The sequence below is a fragment of the Ahaetulla prasina genome, chromosome 5 (genome assembly GCF_028640845.1).
Source record: "Ahaetulla prasina isolate Xishuangbanna chromosome 5, ASM2864084v1, whole genome shotgun sequence".
Taxonomy (NCBI): domain Eukaryota; kingdom Metazoa; phylum Chordata; class Lepidosauria; order Squamata; family Colubridae; genus Ahaetulla; species Ahaetulla prasina.
In genome coordinates, this window is record NC_080543.1 from 12,139,984 (window position 1) to 12,165,769 (window position 25,786).

Below are 25,786 nucleotides of genomic sequence, written 5' to 3' on the forward strand. Positions count from 1 at the left end.
CAACTTTCCATCCTTCCGAGGTGGGTAAAATGAGGACCCAGATTGTTGGGGGCAATATGCTGAGTGTTAGAGAGGGCTGTAAAAGCACTGAAGATAAAGGTAAAGGTTTCCCTCGCACATATGTGCTAATCGTTCCCAACTCTAGGGGGTGGTGCTTATCTCCATTTCAAAGCCAAAGAGCCAGCATTGTCTGAAGACATCTCCATGGTCATGTGGCTGGCATGACTAATTGCCAAAGGTGCACGGAATGCTGTTACCTTCCCACCAAAGGTGGTCTCTATTTTTCTACTTACATTTTTTACGTGCTTTCGAACTGCTAGGTTGGCAGAAGCTGGGACAAGTAATGGGAGCTCACCCCGTTACGCAGCACTAGGGATTCGAACCGCTGAACTGCCAATCTTTCAATTGACAAACTCCGTGTCTTAGCCACTGAGCCCTTCGTAAAAGCACTATGAAGCGGTATATAAGTCTAAGTGCTATTGCTGTTTGGGGGTATAAAAGAGGCCCTGAAGTCCATCCACTCTTTGAATTGTCTTTGGATTGGACTTGGCAGCTTCTGGCTAGTGCCTGCCAGCCTAGCTGACAACATAGGTAAATGTGGATGAGAGCTTGTTGTTGTTCATATGGGAAAGAGAAAATGTACATTGTAAGCAATAATTTTTTGCTGTTACTTTACATTCACTGGATCTTTGTCTATTCCAAAGAGCCTGTTATGCCTCAGTGTTCAGTTGAAAGTGATTTGAGTGTATCTCTATTTTCTAGTTGTTGATCAGGGCTGTGAGTGTGTGAATGACCATAATCCAAATCGGGGAGTGTGCGCGTCTTGATATAAAAAAATATGTTCAGATTCTAGAAAGGGTGCAGAGAAGAGCAACAAAGACGATTAGGGGACTGGAGGATAAAACATATGAAAAACGGTTGCAGGAATTGTGTTGTAACTAGTTTAATGAAGAGAAGTACTAGGGTGACATGATAGCAGTGTTCCAATGCTTGAAAGAAGTGGGGGGAATGGTATGGGGACTAAGCAGAAATTTTCGGACAGAATAATCTGTGGAATGCAGAGATGGGTTTCAACAGGTTCCGACCAGTTCTGGAGAACTGGTAGTAAAAATTCTGATTGGCCCCACCCCCATCTATTCTCTGCCTCCCAAGTCCCAGCTGATCGGGAGAAAATGGGGATTTTACATTATTCTTCCCCTGCCACGCCCACCAAGCCATGCCACACCCACCAAGCCATGCCACGCCCAACAAGCCACGCCCACAGAACTGGTAGTAAAAAAAATTGAAACCTACCATTGGTGGAACGGCTTGCCTCCAGAAGTTGTGGGTACACCAACATTGCAGGTTTTTAAGAAGAGATTGGGCAACTACGTGTCTGAAATGGTATATAGGGTTTCTTGCTGGGGGAGTGGGGGAATTAGACTAGAAGACCACCAAGGTCCCTTCCAACTCTTCTGTTATTCTGTCCTCATAGCACCATTGACTTTTGGAGGCATGGCAGGTGAATATTTCTTCTATTATGTCACCCATGCCCATTAAATCAAATACTGTTCAGTGCTGCAGTCAGGGATACAAGCGCTAATATTACCATAAGGGGACAGAGTTATTCTTCTTCCTTGATTTCCTGTAACCAAAAAGCCTGCAAGGGATACATCTGAGCAAAAGTTTACAGATGGCGCTGCTGGAAACGATTCTGCCCATAAGTGCATGAAAATGTTATATACAGTTATTCAGAACAGATTAAGGGAATAAATTTGTAGGATAGCTGTGCTTGTCAACAGCAGGAAGGAAGCAAAAATGTTCCAGCGCTGGTGACATGGATTGGGTGGCTGGCTTTGCTTTGCATTTGTTAAGCCGACCACCGTTTTCACGATACCGTCATTTCATTCTCCCCCTTTGCCTGCATGTCAACAGAGGTTGAAGTTTGGTACCTTTCGAAATAGTTTCGTGTCCAGGGATGGGTTCTACTTTTCTTTACTACTGGTTCGCAATGGGGCCGTGCGCGCGCATGCGCAGAAGCTTCCTGATGACATCGGGGTCGGTGGGTGGAGCCTCCCGCTGGTTTTACTACTGGTTCTATAGAACCGGTCCGAACTGGGGGCAACCCACCATTGTTCTTGTCTAAGACAGGATTGTCAAACTCAATTTCATTGTGGGCCGCATCAGGGTTGTGTTTGACCTTGGGAAGCCATGGGGGGGCATGGCCTGGTGGGCATGAACAGCTCGATGTCACTCATTTTTGGAGCACCTGTGGTGGCCCGGGCAGCCCCTCCAGGCTCCGTTTCTGACTGGGATAGCCTCCTGCAGCGCTCTGCCAGAGAAAATGAGTGCAGCCCCCCAAGCTCCAGTTTTGCTGGCAGAGGGCCGCAAGAGGCAGTCATAGATGAAAATGGAGCCCGGGGGATGCCTGAAGCTCCATTTTCGCTGGCAGAGGCACCACGTGCTGGTTGTTCACTGTTTCCAGGGCAGCCCCACGGGCCAGATCTAAGCACCCCATGGGCCAGATCCGGCCCACGGGCCTTGAGTTTGACAACCCTGGTCGAAGAAATCAAAACCTTTTCCAACCAGGCCTTTTCCAGTTGCTTCTCCAGCTTTCTTTATAGCAATAGCAACAGCATTTTGGCTGATATACCACCCCATAGCACTTTACATCACTCTGTGGGCGGCTTACAATGTAAGTATTATTTGCATATTGCTGCCAACAATCTGGGTCCTCATTTTACCGACCTCGGAAGGATGGAAGGCTGAGTCAACCTTGAGCCCTGTCAGGATCGGACTTCAGGCTGTGGGCAGAGTTTGCCTGCAATGCTGCATTTTAAACTATGCTCCCCTAGGGATCATTTTATTTTATTTTATTTTATTTTATTTTATTTTATTATTTTATTTTATTTTATTTTATTTTATTTATATCCTTTATTATTTCTATAAATAACTCAAGGCAGTGAACATACTCCTCCCTCCTCCTATTTCCCCCCCAACAACAACCTTGTGAGGTGGGTTGGTCTGAGACAGAGTGACTGGCACAAAGTCATCCAGCCAGCTTTCATGCCTAAGGCAGGACTAGAACTCATGAACTCCTAGTGTCTAGTCTATCTTTTGAGAGCTTCTTTTGCAGTAGACTACAGTGCTGCAATCTTCTGATAACCTCCATCCAATTACCAATGGAGTCTGACCCTAGATAAAGTTTTTGCATCGCGAATTGTGGCTTTGCAAACATCATCTGCTGGGTTCACTCAATGTACTGTAATAAGTAAGGCAAACCTAAAACACGTTATGATTTAGGCTATGTGTGAAATCTCCTGAATTGATCTAACTGTGACCATTAAGAAACCAGATTCCCATCACTGACCATCAAACATTCCTGCCCTCAAAGCTACTTGTGTAGTTTTGGATTCATCTTTCCCTCCCCCCCTCGTTTCAGATTGACTCCTTGTAAAATGGGAATGAAACAAACAACTGTAAAACGCCGACTTGGTTTGGCATCCAGAGACAATTTAACTGCCCAACAGAATAACGGACTAAAAGAGTTGGAAGATCTTCTAGTCCAACCTTCTGCTCAAGCAGGAGAGTCTATACCATTTCAGACAAATGGTTTCCCAATCTCTTCTTAAAACCCTCCAGTGTTAGAATATCCAAAACTTCTGGAGGCAAGTGGTTCCACTGATTAATTGTTCTAACTTTCAGGAAATTTCTCCTTAGTTCTAAGTTGCTTCTCTCCTTGATTAGTTTCCACCCATTGCTTCTTGTCCTGCCCTCAGGTGCTTTGGAGAATAGCTTTTTTTTTATTTATTTGCATTTATATCCCGCCCTTCTCCGAAGACTCAGGGCGGCTTACACTATGTCAAGCAATAGTCTTCATCCATTTGTATATTATATACAAAGTCAACTTATTGCCCCCAACAATCTGGGTCCTCATTTTACCTACCTTATAAAGGATGGAAGGCTGAGTCAACCGTGGGCCTGGTGGGGCTTGAACCTGCAGTAATTGCAAGCAGCTGCTGTTAATATCAGACTGTCTTATCAGTCTGAGCCACAGAGGCCCATTCATAGCTTGACTCTCTCTTCTTTGTGGCAGCCCCTGAGATATTGGAACACTGCTAGCATGTCTCCCCTAGTCCTTCTTTTCATTAAACTAGACATACCCACTTCCTGCAACTGCCCTTCATATGTCTTAGTATATGAAGAATGTGTGTGTAGAACATGCTTGTGTTTTCTATGCAATACTAAAAGGACAAAAGGTGTTGTGCAACTTAAACTGGACAACTAAATTCAACATCAGCCACAGTGTGCACTAAGTATGCCTACATGTCATGCCTGGAAGCCATATTACCTTTGTGCCTTCAGGATCCAGGCCTGCCACAATCCTACTGTAGGAAGTTGGGAGGGGGGATTGATTGCATGAGTGAAGTAGGTTTAGCCATAACTAACTTCTCCAGAGAAGTTCAAGGCCATGGTGTCCGGCAGCTGTGCAAAGAAGACATTGGAGGATTTCTTCTGTTTAGGGAAGAACTGTTGGAGCTGTGGGGGACATGTGGAAGATGTGGGCAAGGTCTTGAGCTTTCTTTTGGGTGAGGAAAACCCAGAAGCTTTCAGATTTGGGTTTTCCCAGAAGTGCCAATATGACACCTCTAATAAAAGTTAGCTTGTTGGTTCTGCAACCCAACAAGACAGACACAGATTTCGAGGATAATTAGAACTGCAGAAAAAACAATGGCTACCAACCTGCCTTCCATTGAGGACCTGTATACTGCACGAGTCAAAAAGAAGTGTGTGAAAATATTTACAGATCCCTCACATCCTGGACATAAATTATTTCAACTCCTACCCTCAAAACGACGCTATGGAGCACTGCACACCAGAACAACTAGACACAAGAACAGTTTCTTCCCCGAAAGCCATCACTCTGCTAAATAAATAATTCCTTCAACACTGTCAAACTATTCACTAAGTCTGCCCTACTATTAATCTTCTCATTGTTCCCATCACCCATCTCCTTCCACTTACGACTGTAACTTTGCTGCTTGTATCCTTATGATTTATACTGATATTGATTGTTTCCTGATTGATTATTTGTAGCCTATGACTATCATTAAGTCTTGTAAGTGTTGTACCTTGATGAAGGTATCTTTTCTTTTATGTACACTGAGAGCGCATGCACCAAGTCAAATTCCTTGTGTGTCCAATCACACTTGGCCAATAAAAAATTCTATTCTATTCTATTCTATTCTATTCTATTCTATTCTATTCTATTCTATTCTTTGAAGAACTTCAAGCCTCAGAGTTTGATTTCGTTGGGGGTATTCCTTGGAACCCTGACACTACAATTCCTTCAAATTATGATCTGGTACCCTCTCACGACTAGTAATGCAAATATATTTCCCCCACATTCTGGTCTTGGATTCAACCCCGTCAGAATTGTTGTCTTTCAGGAAACATTCTGTCTTAGCATGGCTGAATGACACAGAAGGATGCTCACGTAAAGCTGGAAAAACACGCTGCTTTTCAGCGATTCTCGGAAGTGTAAATTCAAGAGGAGAAGAGACTGTGCTGACATAAAGCAAACTGTCATTAGCTTTCCAGGCCTCTCGGTGCTCAGTCAAAGGGCCTCCTTGACTGAGTTCAAGAAGCATCTCTTTTCTCCCCTGTGTTTAAGTGACTAAAGACGAAGGCATTCCAACATAATTATCACAAGGGCCCTCTGCAAAAAGCAGCTTATAAAACATGTGGGTCTATTTATTTATTTTTATTTATTTTTTAGATTTTTATACCGCCCTTCTCCCGAAGGACTCAGGTTCTTTTCGTTTGTACATGGATCACTTAAGAATAGAATGGAATGACAGGTGATGGGTTTGTCTACAAAGAATCTCAACTGTCCAGGTCAGGGGTAGTCAACCTTTTTATACCTACCGCCCACTTTTGTATCTCTGTTAGTAGTAAAATTTTCTAACTGCCCACTGGTTCCACAGTAATGGTGATTTATAAAATGTATCGTCATCTGCGCATGCCTCTCACGCATCGTGGATTGGAGGGGCACCAGCTACCAGCTCTGCTTCTCTGTTACAGCTGGGTGGTGTGGGGGGAGATACGCGAGCTATTCTGGGATGAGGGTCTTTTGTTTGCGGTCGCACTATAGAGCCATTTAGTTTCACTTACGTAACGTGAACTAAACTTATGCGCGGGCGATACAAATAGTATATTTTCAGAAATGTAAATTGTCATGGGGAATTTTATGAAAACCTAATGAAAATGTTTTTAAATAATGCTATGAATTTTTTTTTAAAGTCAATTAAATTAAAAAAATGGAAAGTGCTTCAGTATCGGACAAAACCTCTACCGCCCACCATGAAAGCTGGAACGCCCACTAGTGGGGGGTAGGGACCAGGTTGGCTACTACTGGTCCAGGTCATGGTTGTCCCAAAGGTGCTTTTTCAAAAAGCAACTGAGCTTTCTTGGTGTGTGTTTTTTTCTTGAAAACATTTCATTTCTCATCCAAGAAGCTTCTTCAGTTCCTTAGAAGGACAAATGCTGAACTGAAGCTCAAATTCCTCCGGCCATCATATAAGAAGGGAGGATTCCTTGGAAAATACCCTGAGATTGGGAAAGACTGAAGGAGAAAGGAGAAGGGGACAGCAGAGGATGAGACGCTTAAATAATGTCATTGGCACAAGGAACATGAATTTGGGCAAACTTGAGAAATCATGGAGGACAGAAGGGCCTGGTGTGCTATAGTCCATGAGATCCAGTGGTGAAATTCAGCTGGATCTATCCAGATCGTGTGATCCGGTAACACCGGCGGCAAGATCTTGTCAAAGATCTTGGAGTTCTCATATCAAATGACCTTAATGCCAAAGCCCACTGCAACTACATAGCAAAAAAGGCCCTAAGAGTTGTAAACCTAATTTTACACAGCTTCTTTTCTAAAAACTCTACACTACTAACCAGAGCATACAAAACATTTGCCAGACCTATTCTTGAATACAGCTCATCCGTCTGGAACCCATACCACATCTCTGACATAAATACAATAGAACAAATCCAGAAATATTTTACTAGAAGGGTTCTTCACTCCTCCGAAAACAACAAAATACCTTATACCACCAGGCTTGAAATCCTGGGATTAGAAAACTTACAACTCCGTCGACTTCGACATGACCTGTATTTAATACACAAAATCATCTATTGCAATATCCTTCCTATAAAAGACTACTTCAGCTTCAATCGCAATATTACAAGAGCAAAAAATAGATTCAAGCTAAATGTCAACTGCTTCAAACTTGATTGCAGAAAATATGACTTCTGCAACAGAGTTGTTAATGCTTGGAACTCATTACCTGACTCCATAGTCTCTACTCAAAATCCCAAAATCTTCAACCAAAAACTGTCTACTATTGACCTCACTCCATTCCTAAGAGGACTATAAGGGGCGTGCATAAGAGCACAAAAGTGCCTACCGTTCCTGTCCTATTGTTTCCTTTCGTTGTATCCAATTAATATAGCTAATGCATATTCTTTACTTATATATATATATATATATATTCTTCAAGATATGTTGTTTTATCTATGACAATTGTTTGTGTATACTGTTGTGACAAAAAGAAATAATAAAAAAAAGAGACTCCACCCACATGCCTGGATGTCATCACGTCCCATTTTTGACCCTCTGTGCATGCACAGAAGGCTCTGCGCATGCGTGGAGGAGGCACATGCACTCATATTTGCAAGCCGGTAGGGAAAGGTAAGTGAATTTCACCCCTGATGAGGTCACAAAGAGTTGGACACAACTTAGCAACTGGACAACAACAGCAATAACAACAGCAGTGCTTACTCCTGGGTTTTGGGCAAAAACACCCAACACCAAAGAGTAGGTTTGATTAATTACCATTTTATGATCACCAAGACTTATGACTGTAATGGGCACGCTTCATTATGGCTAAAAGTGGAGAACTACCTGTATCATAGCAACAGTCGTAATGTGGAAATTCATCAAGCCACCTTCAAAGATACTGAATGGACTATTTGAATCAGATTTGCACGTCTATAACTGTCTGGTTTGGTTCTGCAACCCAACAAGACAGACACAGACTTCAGAGGATAATTAGAACTGCAGAAAAAATAATGGCTACCAACCTGCCTTCCATTGAGGACCTGGATACTGCACGAGTCAAAAAGAAGTGTGTGAAAATATTTACAGATCCCTCACATCCTGGAGATAAACTGTTTCAACTCCTACCCTCAAAACGACGCTATAGAGCAGAACAACTAGACACAAGAACAGTTTTTTCCCCGAAGGCCATCACTCTGCTAAACAAATAATTCCCTCAACACTGTCAAACTATTCACTAAATCTGCACTACTATTAATCTTCTCATCGTTCCCATCACCATCTCCTTCCACTTATGACTGTATGACTGTAACTTTGTTGCTGGCAATCTTTATGATTTATAATGATATTGATTGTTCCTGATTGCTTATTTGTACCCTATGCTTATCAGTACGTGTTGTATCATTAAGTGTTAAATTGTACCCTATGACCATCATTTGTGTTGAAAGTGTTGTACCTTGATGAAGGTATTTTTTCTTTTATGTACACTGAGAGCATATGCACCAAGACAAATTCCTTGTGTGTCCAATCACTCTTGGCCAATAAAAATTCTATTCTATTCTATTTGCATTGAACTGAATTGTTCGTGGCAGGCTTCCCATCCCCCATTAATTATTGGTTCTCCTAAAACGCCAGATGAAAACCATTCATAGGACCCCTTCAGAAAAGAATATGCACCTTAAAAAGTTGTAATCGTGCTAGATACCCGCCATATTAGAAAATGATTCCTCCTTAGCAGTTCATGAAAAAAGTGAAAACAGTTTGCGTGTTAGGTACAATGACAGACAGTTAACAGAGGGCCATAAAGATTACGGGTAGTTTTATTTTGGGGGTTACCTGTTAATTTTTTCTTTTAAGTGAATAGACCATTGGCTGACTTGATTGATGAACAGATTTCCACAACATATACTGTATTTTTCAGAGTATAAGATACATCTTTTCCCCCAAAAAAAGAGGGGGAAAATCTGGGTGTGTCTTATACTCCAAATGTAGCCCCATCCAGCTTCTCAAATGGAGGTTTCAGAGGTTGAAAAAAGCATCAGAAAAAAAAGCTTCAGAAAAAAAAGCCTCCAAACAGAGCTTCAGAGGCTTTTTTTCTGAAACTGTTTCGGAGGCTTTCAGAGGCAGAAAAAAAAAAAAGCAAAAAGAAGCAAGGCACAGAGCTCACAACCAAGGAACCAGTTGCTAAAATTCACCTCTGGGAAGAGCTGATTGGGAGGCCGATCCACCTGCCAATCAGCTTTTTTCTTATTTTCCTCCCCAAAACCTAAGGTGTGTCTTATACTCCGGTGCATCTTATACTCCAAAAAATACGGTACATTTTTATGTAACATTTTAGTAAATAGAAATGGGAAAAGAATAACTAGTTGTATACCTTTTAGTGGAGGAGAGAGAATATATAAGATATTTGAGATAAATTTTCAGCATTCACTCCAGGTGAACATTTTATGTTGATGGTTAATATTAGAATAGATAGAATAGAAGATAGAATTTTTTTATTGGCCAAGTGTGATTAGACACACAAGGAATTTGTCTTGGTGCATTAGCTCTCAATGTGCATAAAAGAAAAGATATCTTCATCAAGGTACAACACTTACAACACTTAATGATAGTCATAGGCTACAAATAAGCAAAGGAAACAATCTCAGTATAAATCATAAGGATACAAGCAACAATTAATGGTATATTTGTTCTACACACATTATTTTATTATCATTCTTTGTTTGGTTGCTTTATTTGCAATTGATGTCTTCTTTTTCTTTTTATTCTATATTTTAACTTCGGAGGTAAATGAAAAAGAAATATGAAAAAATGACAGAACACTGTCATTTTTTTCCAGTAAGATTTTTTTTTATGATGACAATGATAATAATGATAATGATGGTCATTTTTCTGTTACTTTGCTTCTGGCTGTCTGCCTCAAAAGTTAATCTTTCTTTCTTTTCAGGTTAACATAGAGATCAGAGGTCAACTGCTGGAGACAGAAAGCTAATCAGTCTGGCTTTCCACATATCATGTCAAATTCATGTCAAATTACGATCTTTGTTTTTCTTATAGGTATTTGCTTAAATTGGATGCTGGATTTAGATATGGCTAGTCTAGAGAGAAAGGGACGCAGTGGCTCAGGGGTTAGGACGTTGAGCTTGTCGATCGAAAGGTCAGCAGCTCAGCGGTTTGAATCCCTAGTGCTGCCATGTAACAGGGTGAGCTCCCGTTACTTGTCCCAGCTTCTGCCAACCTAGTTTGAAAACACGTAAAAATGCAAGTAGAAAAAATAGGGACCACCTTTGGTGGGAAGGTAACAGCGTTCCGTGCGCCTTTGGCGTTGAGTCATGCCGGCCACATGACCACGGAGACGTCTTCGGACAGCGCTGGCTCTTTGGCTTTGAAACGGAGATGAGCACCGCCCCCTAGAATTGGCAATGACTAGCACGTATGTGTGAGGGGAACCTTTACCTTAGTCTAGAGAAAAGGAGGACTAGGGGAGACATGATAGCAGTCTTCCGATATCTCAGGGGCTGCCACAAAGAAGAGGGAGTCAAACTATTCTCCAAAGCACCTGAAGGCAGGACAAGAAGCAATGGGTGGAAACTAATCAAGGAGAGAAGCAACTTAGAACTAAGGAGAAAATTCCTGCCAGTTAGAACAATTAATCAGTGGAACAGTTGTCAATGCTCCAAAACTGGAAGTTTTAAAGAAGATATTAGATAACCATTTGTCTGAAGTAATGTAGGGTTTCCTGCCTAAGCAGGGGGTTGGACTAGAAGACCTCCAACATCCCCTTCCAGCTCTATTCTATGAACTACAAATTAAACTGAGTGTCAGAGAACAAACTGTAAAATAACGGGAAAATGTTGTATAATTCTCAGGGGGAATGATTTTGTTATTTATGCTGGATAATTTTTTCTTGCTCAACCTTCTAGTATTCTATGCATAATTCATTTTCCAATTTGCTCCCCAGCCCACCTGGTAATTCCAAGCATATCTCAAGGCTGTATTTGGGGTGATGTTATATATATTTGTACTTTAAGTGTCAATAGTTACATAACCAAGCATCCATCACAAAGAGGCACAGAAGAAACTATGCGCTTGGCAGGGATATTTTGAAATTATAAAAAAAGAAAAAAAAGTTGATTTATATTTGATGGATAGTTTGGTTCACAAGACAGATAATAATTTGGGGTTGAGATTCACGGAGCTCTACTTTATGGTTTCTCCCTAATAGACTTTTGAGAGAGGTTTTTGTTTATCTGCCAAATTTTCAATTCCAATTTATTTCAAGTTTTAACTGGATCCAACTATGGAAATTCGGAGACATGGCTGTCTCAAAAGTGCTTTTTCAAAAGGCACCTGGACTGTTTTTTTCCCTTGAGGATGTGTGCTGCCCCCGCTCCCCCCACAGCAGGGGTGTCAAACTTGATTTCATTGAGGGCCGCATCACGGTTGTGTTTGACCTTGGGGGGCGTGGCCATGGTGGGTGTGACCAGCTTGACGTCAGTCGTGTTGGGGGGGGGCACCTGTGATGGCCCAAGCGCTCTGCCAGCAAAAACAGGCTCTCAAGCTTCCTTTTTGTCCGTGACAGCCTCCTGCAACTTTCTGCTAGCGAAAATGGAGCTGGGGGTGTGCGAGCAGCTCCACTGAGCTCCATTTTCACTGATGGAGAGCTGCAGGAGGCCGTCATGGCCAAAAACGAAGTTCAGGAGGGATGTACGCGGCCTTTCAGAGCTCCGTTTTTGCTGGCAGAGACACCATGGGCCAGTCCTTCACTGCTTCCAGGGCGGCCCCAAGGGCCAGATCTAAGCACCCCATGGCCTGGATCTGGCCCGTAGGCCTTGGGTTTGACACGTCTGCCCTACACACATATACATATAACAAGAGTTCTATAGGTATTTATTCATACCCCTCAAATCGACCCTCAGAAAGCACCCCTGTTGCACAGGTTCAGATTCCACGTTCAGTACAGCAAGAGTCACTGGGTGACCAAGTCCAATGGGCACACACAAAGTCCAGGAAAGCAATCCAAGAGTCAAACACACCAGGATGCATGGCACAAGCGTGGCACACCAGGATGCATGGCACAAGGCACAGACCTGGGCATGTTGCTCCAGCAACACTCAAGCCCTCGGTGCGGGATTAAGTAGGCAACATTTTAACTCCGTTCCTCTGAAAACAACAAAATACCTTATACCACCAGACTTGAAATCCTGGGATTAGAAAATTTAGAACTCCGCCAACAGAATCATCGATTGCAATATCCTTCCTGTAAAAGTCTACTTCAGCTTCAATCACAATAATACAAGAGCAAACAATAGATTCAAATTTAATGTTAACCGCTTCAACCTTGATTGCAGAAAATATGACTTCTGTAACAGAGTTGTTAACACTTGGAACTCACTACCTGACTCTGTGGTTTCTTCTCAAAATCCCAAAAACTTCAACCAAAAACTGTCTACTATTGACCTCACCCCATTCCTAAGAGGACTATAAGGAGCGTGCATAAGAGCACAAAAGTGCCTACCGTTCCTGTCCTATTCTTCCCTTTCATTATATCAAATTAATATAGTTGTTGCATACTTTTGCTTATATATATGCTTTTTATGATGTGTTGTTGTTTTATATCAATGTTTGCGTATACTGTTGTGACAAAATAAAATAAAATAAAAAAATAAAAAAATAAAACATCCATGTAGCCTTTCATGAGAGGCGAGATTGCCTCCTTATGAGTAGTCTAGCTGACCAGAGTTATGCCTATTTCCTCTTGTTCTGCATTTTCTTGGATCAGGAGGAGGTGTGGACTCAACCTCTTATTTATTTATTTTTATTTATTTATTTATTTATTTTGTCACAACAATATACATAAGCATCACACACACAAAAAATTATATAGTATATAAACATATATATGAATTAATATAAGGAGGTATAAACATATATATATATATGTATGTTTATATATATTATTTATATATATATAAATATATATATAGATATAGATATAGATATATAGATATATAGATATATAGATATATAGATATATAGATATATAGATATAGATATAGATATAGATATAGATATAGATATAGATATAGATATAGATATAGATATAGATATAGATATATAGATATATAGATATATAGATATATATATGAAGAAGAAAAGAAAAACAATAGGACAGGAACAGTAGGCACATTTGTGCTCTTATGCACGCCCCTTATGGTCCTCTTAGGAATGGGGTGAGGTCAATAGTAGAAAGTTTTTGGTTAAAGCTTTTAGGATTATGGGAAGAGACCACAGAGTCAGGTAAAGTATTCCAAGCACTGATGATTCTCTTACAGAAGTAATATTTTCTGCAATCTAGATTAAAGCGGTTAACATTAAGTTTAAATCTATTGGCTGCTCTTGTATTATTGCAATTAAAGCTGAAGTAGTCTTTAACAGGAAGGACATTACAATAGATGATTCTATGAGTTAAACATAGGTCTTGTCGAAGGTGACGGAGTTCTAAGTTTTCTAAACCTAGGATTTCAAGTCTGGTGGCATAAGGTATTTTGTTGTTTTCAGAGGAGTGAAGAACTCTTCTTGTAAAATATTTCTGGACATGTTCAATTGTATTGATGGGTTCCAGACAGGCGACCTGTATTCAAGGATTGGTCTAGCAAATGTTTTATATGCTCTGGTTAGTAGTGTAGTGTTTTTGGAAAAGAAGCTACGCAAGATTAGGTTTACAACTCTTAAAGCCTTTTCTGCTATGTAGTTGCAGTGGGCTTTGGCACTTAGATCATTTGATATGAAAATTCCAATGTCTTTAACAGGGTGGGGGTCATCCTCATTGCTAAGGGGCAGCAGCTGCTCCCAACCCTCACCTGGAGCCTCCTGGCCAACTTACAGCAGCTGTGGTCACCTCAGTCAGTCTCAGCCTGTCCCTTGTCTGATAAACCCACCTGAGGCTGCTCCAGCAGGCTAGCATTCTCTGAGCCCCCATCCTAACCAAGAGTTGGCTCCATGCTTTACTCTGCAGACTCAACCTTACTCTCCTCCTCTGAACCTGCATCTGGAGAGAGATTCCAGGACAGATCCATGACAGGAGGAAGAAATTTCACTTCTCATCCAAGAAGCTTCACTTCTAGCCAGTGGTGGAATTCAAATTTTTTTTTTACTAACAGTTCTGTGGGCGTGGCTTGGTGGGCGTGTCAGGGGAAGGATACTGCAAAATCTCCATTCCCTCCCCACTCCTGGGGGAAGGATATTGCAAAAGCTCCATTCCCACCCCACTCTGGGGCCAGCCAGAGGTGGTATTTGCCGGTTCTCTGAACTACTCAAAATTTCCGCTACCGATGCTGAATAGAACCCTTCCTTCTAGCTGGATGTGGGGTATGTGTGGAACTGCAAAGAAATATAATCCTCAAACACACACACACACACACACACACACAACATCCTGTCAGAACTAATCCTTCCATCTTCTCCCCTCATCGTGCTTCCAGAACTGATGAAGCTTCTTGGATGAGAAGTGAAACATCTTCTTCTTCCTCAAGGGGAAAAAAAAAATGCAGTCCAGTTGCCTTTTGAAAAAGCACCTTTGAGACATTTTAACTGGATCCTTTCCAGGGTAGGTTACGCTTGTCAAAGGTGTACATCTCTTTTTTAGAGTAATTAGCTAGTAGAGATGATATATCTGGAACAGTGGTGGGATTCAAATAATTTAACAACTGCCCTAATGACCGGTTGGGTGGGCGTGGCCATGGTGCCCCCCCTGTGCCCCATTTTGGGCCTTGTAGGCCTCCCTGCAAAAACAGACAGTGGGGGGGCGCCCCCCACCCTATGCCCCATTTTGGACCTAGTAAGCCTTCTTGCAGCCTCCTGGAGTCCTGGGAGCAAAAACTGGCCCACAGCTGTTTTGCACCCTGCAGACTCCTGGGAGCCAAAACGCCCATGGAAGGGGGCTGCGCTGCACTCCCTGTGTCCCATTTTGGGCCTAGTAGGCCTTCCTGCACTTACCTGGGAGCCAAAAGGGGTCCGTGGGAAAGGTCAGGGAGGGGAAGGGGTGGAACCAGACAGCAATTTAACAACCGGTTTGCCCGAACCAGCTGAATCCCACCACTGATCTGAAAGTATCTCAGAGCAAAGAGTGATGTCGACATCCTAAAGTGATGGCTTCAAGATCCCAAATCTTTTTGTTAGTCTCAATGTTCCTAGGAACCGATCCTTGCAATGCTTCAGAATTTTTGCCAAAGAAAACCCCTCCGTTTCTGATTGCATCATCAGAATTTATGTGGCTGTGCCGAGTATTGTACCCGGTTATCAAAGATTAGCATTTGAGAAAAGACAAATGCAAAGAACAACAAAAACGATTGTCCGATAGAAATGGAGGAAATAATTAGTTTTGTTTTGGCAACATTGTTTTTTGAACCCAACAATTTCCAGTTCTTCATTTATGAAGAAAACGTCTATTTTAGTTTTGAACGAGCAAAATGAAATGTCTTGCCCAGTTTCTCCAGTCAGCATGGAGGATAATGTCCTAGATGCTTGCTTACAAACTTGAGTAGGCTGTCAAAAAAACCATTTTCAGTGTTAACATCAATGTACACCCCAAATTTAAAACCAGATTTTGAATCAAATCATGAATTGAACCAACAGTCAATATGTGAGATGCCTAAACTGTTCTTGAGAAGATGTGTGTTCATTTTTAGCAAATACATCTAGGAGCCTATTGAATATGCATTCATGACCTTTCTGCTTTGTCCAGCTTTGAATGTCGACCACAAAAATGTTATTTAATTACTGTGACTCAGAGCTGCTAAGGTCCACTTAACAGTTCCTCCACTAAAACATCTGTGTTCCATCTGTGGAATGAATCGAAGATGGATCCCAGCTTTATCTTTGAAGCAGATATGTTGGTATTCACAAGTATAACAGAACAACAGAATACCTTGGAGTCCAGCTCTCTACTCGGGGTTCAACCCTATACCATTTCAGACAAGTGGTTGTCCAATCTCTTCTTAAAAATTTCAAGTGATGGAGCACCCAATGCTCCACTTCTGAAAGCAAGCCATTCCACTGATGAATTTGTTTTGACAGGAAATTTCTCCTTAGTTCTAGGTTGCTTCTCTCCTTAATTAGTTTCCATCCATTGTTTCTTGTTCTGCCTTCAAGTGCTTTGAAGAATGGGTTGATACCCTCTTCTTTGTGGCAGCCCCTGAGATATTGGAACACTGCTATCATGTCACCCCTTTATAATGCCTTGGTAAGGCCACACTTGGAACATTGCATCCAGTTTTGTTTGCCACGATGTAAAAAGGATGTGGAGACTCTAGAAAGAGTGCAGAGAAGAGCAACAAAGATGATTAGGGGACTGGAGGCTAAAACATAAAGAACGGTTGCTGGAATTGGGTAAGTCTAGTTTAATGAAAAGAAGGACTAGGGGAGACATGATAGCAGTGTTCCAATATCTCAGGGGCTTCCACAAAGAAGAGGAAGTCAAGCTATTCTCCAAAGCACCTGAAGGCAGGACAAGAAGCAATGGGTGGAAGATAATCAAGGAGAGAAGCAACCTAGAACTAAGGAGAAATTTCCTGACAGTTAGAACAATTAACCAGTGGAACAACTTGCCTTCAGAAGTTGTGGGTGCTTCAAAACTGGAAATTTTTAAGATGTTGGATAACCATTTGTCTGAATTGGTGTAGGGTTTCCTGCCTAAGCAGGGGGTTGGACTAGAAGACCTCCGAGGTCCCTTCCAACTCTGTTATTCTGAGTTCCAGTCCTTCTTTTCATTAAGCTACCAATATCCAATTCCTGCACCTGTTCTTCATAGGTTTTTGTCTCCAGTCTTATGACAGTTGCAGTGTTGCGAGACTCATGTGATCCCTTTTGCGACCTTCTGACAAGCAAAGTCAGTGGGGAAGCCAGATTCACTTAACAACCGTGTTACTAATTTAACAACTGCAGTGATTCACTTAACAACTGTGGCAAGAAAGGTCATAAAACGGGGCAAAACCCACTCAGCAAACATCTCTCTTCACCACATCAGTGTTGGGCTCAATTGTGGTCGAATGTCAAGGACTATCTCCATTTTCCTCTTTTGTGGAGGGAGGATATAATTTCATTCAGTTTTAGGCTACATCTCTGATACAGTATTGTGAAGATCCTGATGTGGGCCTGTTTTAGCTGAACTACAAATAACACATTTTATTTATTTATTTATTTATTATTTATATTTTTATACCGCCCTTCTCTGAAGACTCAGGGCAGCGTACAGCCAGAATAAAACAGTAACACAACAATTAAAACAATATATCACTAAAAATCTAATTCAATTTGGCTAAAGAGTTAAAAATAATAAAATAAAAATTATAAAAACCCTATAAAACCCCATTAAAATTCCCATTAGGCCAACCCTGCTCGATGAAATAAGAAAGTCTTGAGCTCGCGCTTAAAGGTCCGGAAGTCAGAGAGTAAGCGTAGCCCCACAGGTAGTTCATTCCACAGGGCAGGTGCCCCCACCGAGAATGCTCTTCCCCTGGGAGCTGCCAGCCGGCATTGTGTGGCTGACGGCACCCTAAGGAGGCCCTCCCTGTGAGAGCGCACAGGGTGCTCTTCAAGGGGAGCCCCAAGTAGAGATCATTGCAGTAATCCAGGCGGGAGGTAACGAGGGCATGAGTGACCATGCATAAAGAATCCCGGTCTAGGAAGGGACGCAACTGGACGCAACTTAACGCAACTTAACATGAAGTGTTGGGAAGATTTCATCCCCTCACATTCTCTTCTTCGACTTGGAGAAAAGCAAAACTTCCAAGCACAAATTGCTTTCATTTCTTGGACTGGATGCTCCATGGATTTAAAGCATCTTCATTCCAGCCAACCCAGCTTCAAAGTGAAGTGCTCAGAAAGTAAGAAATATGGGGTGTTTTTCCCCCTACCACCAGATTGAAGAAGAGAAAAGCAGTGAACATGTTTCAGCTTTTTTTTTTTTTAGGAAAAATCTTGGTTTTCTTTTTTTTTTTTAATAATTTTTATTGTTATTTCTCTTTTAAAAACAAAACAAACACAAACACAAAACATATATTTCCTTTTTACAACAGTTCCAACATTTATTGTCTTCTTGACAACCTCATCCTCCATTTTATATCTCAATAAGTATTTATATATTTTGCTGATTAATTTTTACGTTCATCAAGAATCATTCAGTAGATAATATAATAAATCCATATCTATCTATCTATCTATCTATCTATCTATCTATCTATCTATCTATCTATCATCTATCATTTACAGTATCTATCATCTATCTACATCTATCTATCTATCTCTATCTATCTATCTATCTATCTATCTATCTATCTATCTATCTATCTATCTCTATCTATCTATCTATCTATCTATCTATCTATCTATCTATCTATCTATCATCTATCTATCATTTATCATCTCTCTCTCTGTCATCTATTTATGTATCATCTATCTACATCTATCTGTATCATCTATCATCTCTTTCTGTCATCTATCTATCTAACATCTATACATTTATCTACCTATCATTTATCATCTCTCTCTGTCATCTACTACCTACCAAAATCCATCCATCTATCTATCTATCTATCTATCTATCTATCTATCTATCTATCTATCTATCTATCTATCTATCTATCTTGTTTCCCCCAAAATAAGACATCCCCTGATAATAAGCCCAATCAGGCTTTCAAGCGCATGGCAATAAAGCCAAGCGCTTATTTCAGGGTTCAAAAAAATGTAAGACAGAGTCTTATTTTCGGGAAAACACAGTATCCCCTTTCAGGCAAAGTTTGTTCACACTATCATTGTCACCCTCTTATTTTTTTTTTTTTTGACCAAACTTTATTTTTAACCAAAGTTTTGACCAAACTCATCTTTTTTTGGGGTGGGGGGTGGGGGACCGAACACCAAAAAACCCTTGCATCCTTTTATTTTGTCATCCTGGTGCATCCCTGGCCCTCCAATTCCAGCTGTTTGCTGTATTTGGTTTTTGGCCGTTTAACGTCTCTGCTTCTATTCAATGATAGGTTGCCCAGATTTGCTTTGACGAGCTGAGTAGACTTATCAATCAAATGAATAAAAAATAAAATTAAGACTTTTATGAAGGAAAAAAAAAACATTATCAAGAGATGATGCCGAATTCTTTAGAGGGCATTGTTAAAAATATGACCGCAAAAACTAGCACCTAATAGTAATGACTTATTTTTTTAAAAAATCCAATTTGCAGCAAAAGCCCAGTTTTTGAGTCAGATTCGTGAAGAAGCCTGAATAAATTTTCATAATGCAACATTTGAGGTCATTAAATCTGTAGAAATGTTGGAAAGGACAGCGGTATTATTAATATATATATATATTTTTAAAAAAACTTGATATGTCTTATAATACATATACAGACAATAGTTTTTTTTCTTCTGCTGCTACATCTGTTGAAAGTCGAATATCAGATTTTTACCTCTTTTTACTGCCTCATTAACACAGCTCTCTATTACGTTTGCATGAAGGATTTCTACAATCGGCCCAAGTAATATATAATAAAAAGGCAGGGTCGGGGGATGGGCGAAGCCTCAAGAACACTGCATTGTGCAGCCAACGAATCTTCTCTAAGGCTTCATCCATTCTTCTACAGCGCTTTATATAAAGTCATGGAGACATGCTTTATTGCTTCATTAGTTCATCAAAAGTTCTGAAGCTATTAATATGTAAATGAAAGTCGGACAGCAAGCAAATTTCACTACTGATAACACGCAGGCCTTTTCAAGGCAGTAAATTGTCATTAGCTTTTTTTCCTTCTTCCTTATCTCTGATGTTCAGTGAAAAAAGAACAGGCCTAGAGGCAGAATTAGGGAGACACCAAAATCCAGAAATCATTTGGTTTTAGCAGCAAAGGTCTGGGATCGAGGTCTGGTCTAGTGAGTTGTTTACTTTGTTGTTGTTCCCTTCTTAGCTTTTTTTCCCCCTCTTTTTTTGAATGGGGTGTAAACGTGGCTTATTTCTATGTGTCCATTGATGACAGGGACACAGTGGCTCAGTGGCTAAGATGCTGAGTTTGTCAATCGAAAGGTCGGCAGTTCAGCGGTTTGAATCCTAGTGCTGCGTGAGGGTGAGCTCCCATTACTTGTCCCAGCTTCTGCCAACCTAGCAGTTCGAAAGCAGGTAAAAAATGCAAGTAGAAAAATAGGGACCACCTTTGGTGGGAAGGTAACAGCGCTCCATGCGCCTTTGGCGTTGAGTCATGCTGGCCACATGACCATGGAGACGTCTTCGGACAGTGCTGGCTCTTCGACTTTGTAACGGAGATGAGCACCGCCCCCTAGAGTCAAAAACGACTAGCACATATATGTGAGGGAAACCTTTACCTTATTGATGGCAGATTTGTTTGGACGTCAACTATTTATTTTTTATTTATTTATTTACTTTGTCACAACAGTATATATAAGCATAAGCATGAAAGTAACTATATAATATATAAACATATATATATATATATATATAAGCATAAGCATGCAATAACTATATTAATTGGATTTAATGAAAGAAAACAATAGGACAGGAACGGTAGGCACGTTTGTGCACGCCCCTTACAGACCTCTTAGGAATGGGGTGAGGTCAATAGTAAACAGTTTTTGGTTAAAGCTTTGGGGATTTTGAGAAGAGACCACAGAGTCAGGTAGTGTGTTCCAAGCATTAACAACTCTGTTACAGAAGTCATATTTTCTGCAATCAAGATTGAAGCGTTTAACATTAAGTTTAAATCTATTGTTTGCTCTTGTATTGTTGTGATTGAAGCTGAAGTAATCTTTAACAGGAAGGACATTGCAATAGATGATTCTATGAGTTAAACACAGGTCCTGTCGAAGGCGGCCGAGTTCTAAGTTTTCTAAACCCAGGATTTCAAGTCTGGTGGCATAAGGTATTTTGTTGTATTCAGAGGAGTGGAGAACTTTTCTTGTAAAGTATTTCTGGACACGTTCAATTGTATTGATGTCTGAAATGTGGTATGGGTTCCAGACAGGCGAGCTGTATTCAAGAATTGGTCTAGCAAATGTTTTATAAGCTCTGGTAAGTAGTGTAGTGTTTCTGGAGAAGAAGCAACTAGTTGGCACTGACAATTTTATTCAATTTCTATAGCTGTCCAACTCAACCAAATAACTTTAGGGTTTGGGAAGGGGAGAGGTAAAGATTCTTTACTGCTAAGAGCATCTTCTATCTGAAGGATTTTGCTATTTATTTATTTATTTATTTGAAAGGGGGATGGGCGGATGGCTTCCTCTTTTTTTTTTTTAATTTGCCCTTGAAAATGTGTAAAAATAGGGGAAGTGTATTAATGACAGATAGATTGGCCAGCCAATCAACCCAAGGAACCACCCTGTTTTCTCCAAGGGAAAAAAAATAACCAGAAAAACCGTACCAAGTTGGAAATAACGAGATGACAACTCTGCTCAACAAACTTGGAAGATGTTTATATATATATATATAAATATAAAACGTCGTTATATATATAAAACGTCGCCAAGACACTTCCAATTTTACGCGGGAAAAAACCCGAATAACCAAAGACATATATATATATATATATATATATATATATATATATATATATATATATATATATATATATATATATATCTTCAAACATCCAGAAGGTGATAAGATACCAGGCTAAAATTCCTTTGCTATTTTTGAATTTTTTTGGCACCTTCCTCACCACCATACAAAAACATTATTTTTTTCAGGCAGTAATTTTTCATAACTTAGGATGGTGAAGGTCTTCTGGTAACCAACTAAGACACAGACTCTAAATAGTCAGGAAGACTTTCCGCTCAAGAGGTTCCAAAGACTTCGATCATGTCGCCCAGTGACTGAACTAGGTTAAAAATCCTGTGATTTCAAGCTCCCATATTCTTCCCTTTTTGTTATACTGTTAAAATTACTTTTTTTTTTCCCCGTAACTTGATATATTTAGTTTCTGACTCATCTGTTTTAGACAATGAGTCAATGCCTACAACTTTTTTTTTTCTGACTCATTTGGAATTATTATACAATTTTTGATATAGCTAGGACGAGATTTCCAATTGTATTTTTCATCCCCAAATGCTATCGGCAATGACTCAACTTTTGTTTACAAAACAAGGGTCAAAGCAAATAAAAAGGGACAATACTGAAATGTGCTACTGAGGCATGCTGCCTGTCTAGATTTATAAACTCTTGCGGAAGTAGAGGCAGACCAAAACTGGAGCTAGTAAAATGTGTAACTGAGCATAAATGAGTTTGAAAAATAAAATCACATTATGTCACCCTTATCTGCCATGAATATTTGCACTTACGATTCATCTTATCTGGGGAATTGAGTTTGCGTATTAATTTTATTTGCCCAACAGTCCCATTGGGTAAATTAGCTTGAGAGAGAATAGCCAAAAAGTGGCCACTGAGATTATGAATGTATACAGGTAGTCCTGGATGTACAACCAATTGTTTAAGCAACTATTTGAATAATAGAAGTGAAAAAGTTAACAACCACATGATTCATTTAATGACTGCAGTGATTCACTTAACAGCCATGCCAAAAAGATAGTAAAATCGGGTGTGATTCTCTTACCAGCTGCCTTGTTTAGCAATGGAAATTTTGGTCCCAACCACAGTCATAAGCTAAGAACTACCATACAGGTAGTCCTTGATTTACAACCACAACTGAATCCAAAATTTGAGACAGTTGTTAAGTGAATTTTGCCCCATTTTATGACCTTTCTTGCCACAATTGTTAAATGAATCAATGCAGTTGTTAAGTTAGGGTTAGGGTCACATGACCATGGGGATGCTCATAGGTTAATACCACTTTATAATGCCTTGGTAAGGCCACATTTGGAATACTGCATCTAGTTTTGGTCGCCACAATGTAAAAAGAATTTTGAGACTCAAGAAAGAATGCAGAAAAGAGCAACAAGGATGATTAGGAGACTAGAGGACAAAACATACGAAGAACGGTTGCTGGTACTGGGTATGTCTAGTTTAACGAAAAGAAGGACTAGGGGAGACATGATAGCCATGTTCCAATATCTCAGGGGCTGCCCCAAAGAAGAAGGAGTCAAGCTATTCTCCAAAACACATGAGGGCAGGACAAGAAGCAATGGGTGGAAACTAATCAAGGAGAGAAGCAACCTAGAACTAAGAACAAATATCTTGACAGAACAATTAACCAGTGGAACAACTTGCCTGTAGAAGTTGTGAATGCTCCAACACTGGAAGTTTTAAAGAAGATGTTGGATAACCATTTGTCTGAAGTGGTGTAGGGTTTCCTGCCTAATAATAATAATATCAGAGTTGGAAGGGACCTTGGAGGTCTTCTAGTCCAACTCCCTGCCCAGGCAGGAAACCCTACACCATTTCAGACAAATGGTTATCCAACATTTTCTTAAAAATTTCCAGTGTTGGAACATTCACAACTTCTGCAGGCAAGTTGTTCCACTGGTTAATTGTTCTAACCGTCAGGAAATTTCTCCTTAGTTCTAAGTTGCTTCTCTCCTTGACTAGTTTCCACCCATTGCTTCTTGTCCTACCTTCAGGTGCTTTGGAGAATAGTTTGACTCCTTCTTCTTTGTGGCAACCCCTGAGATATTGGAACACTGCTATCATGTCTCCCCTAGTCCTTCTTTTTGTTAAACTAGGCATACCGAGTTCCTTCAACCATTCTTCATATGTTTTATCCTCCAGTCCACTAATCATCTTTGTTGCTCTTCTCTGCACTCTTTCTAGAGTCTCAACATCTTTTTTACATCGTGGTGACTAAAACTGAATGCAATATTCCAAGCATGGCCTTACCAAGGCATTATAAAGTGGCACTAACACTTCACGTGATCTCGATGCTATCCCTCTGTTTATGCAGCCCAGAACTGTGTTGGCTTTTTTGGCAGCTGCTGCACACTGCTGGCTCATATCTAAATGGTTGTCCACTAGGACTCCAAGATCCCTCTCACAGGTACTACTATTGAGCAAGGTACCACATATACGGTACCTGTGCATTTAATTTTTTTGGCCTAAATGTAGAATCTTACTTTTTTCCACTGTTGAATTTCATTTTGTTAGATAGCGCCCAATGTTCTAGTCTGTCAAGATCCTTCTGTATCTTGAGCCTATCTTCTGGAGTGTTGGCTATTCCTGCCAGCTTGGTGTCATCTGAAAATTTGATGAGTTCCCCATCTATCCCCTTGTCCAAGTCATTGATGAAGATGTTGAAGAGTACTGGGCCTAAAACAGAGCCTTGGGGTACTCCACTGCATACTTCTCTCCATGTGGATGTAGTTCCGTTGAGGACTACACGTTGAGTGTGGTTGGTCAGCCAGTTATGAATCCATCTGGTGGTGGTGCTGTCTAACCCACATTTTTCTACTTTCTAAGCACGGGATTGGACTAGAAGACCTCCAAGGTCCCTTCCAACTCTGTTACTCTATTCAAAGTGTGAAAAAGGGTCATAAGTCATTTTCTTCAGGGCCATAGTAACTTTGAATAGCCACTAAATGAACTGTTGTAAGTTGAGAACTACCCGTACTTCTAGAGTGAAAATCCAGGATCTTAACCACTAACCATGTTGACTGTCATTGAACAACTGCTATAGATTACGGACACAGCATTCGGACTAAATCGTTTTTTCTCATTTACATTATCAAAGGTATTCATAGCCGCATAACTTCATAGATATTCGTATCTGTCACACCAGTTTGCCAGCCTTCCAAATAACTTCAGCTGATTCCCACTGTATGCCAAGTGTGGCATCTGCGACAAGCTTTAGCATTTATAGAAGTACCAGATGGCACTGCCTACTCGCCTAGTAAATAGCATAATGCACATGGTAATTGGCAGTCATCTTTAAATTGATAGCATGTCCAGATTGCTACCCCAAGGGAGCTTAAGTAGAGCTCTCTAGGTCCCAAGGCAAATCGCTCAGATGGAGCCTTCCATCCCAGCATTTGTCCTCAGTTAAAGGGCCGATGGCTACTTTTGAAGGAGTCGATCTGTCCTACCACCCAGGGCTTAGGAAAAAATAGCACCAGCAGGGGCTGAGTGGCTTCTCCAAGAGATGGAGAAATAGATCATGTGGCTGCGAGCATTAACAGATCAGGGCTGCAAAATTACCAACTGTAGATGGCAGCAAAGAGTGAGTTTTAGTACCTCTGCTGCCACCTAGTGGTCACCTTTATTCAGCACTCAATACTGAACATTGGTACCAGGAACATCTACAAACTTCAACTGTAGATGGCAGCAAAGAGTGAGTTTTATTACCTCTGCTGCCACCTAGTGGTCACCTTTACTCAGCACTCTTTCTTTCTCTCATGACTGGTGATAGAATGGACTTTTTCCACTCTCAATCAACTGGATATTGGTGCCAGGAACATCTACAAGAGGTTCACAAACGTCAACTGTAGATGGCAGCAAAGAGTGAGTTTTAGTACCTCTGCTGCCACCTAGTGGTCACCTTTACTCAGCCCTCTTTCTTTCCCTCAAGACTGGTGATGGAATAGACTCTTTTTTATTATTATTATTATTAATTTTTTTAACATTACAAACAAAAACAAAAAAAGAAAATCCATTTTCCTGGAATAGACTCTTTTTACTCTCAATCAACTGGATATTGGTGCCAGGAACATCTACAAGGGGTTCACAAACTTCAAAATGGCAGGTGTG

At 40.6% G+C, this 25,786-nt stretch overlaps 1 protein-coding gene across 1 annotated transcript in view; it reads right to left on the reverse strand.

Moving 5' to 3' along the window:
• GRM5 (glutamate metabotropic receptor 5) overlaps window positions 1–25,786 on the reverse strand; it is a 345,525-nt gene that overhangs the window by 219,894 nt on the left and 99,845 nt on the right. The gene's annotated exons all lie outside the window — the stretch shown is intronic.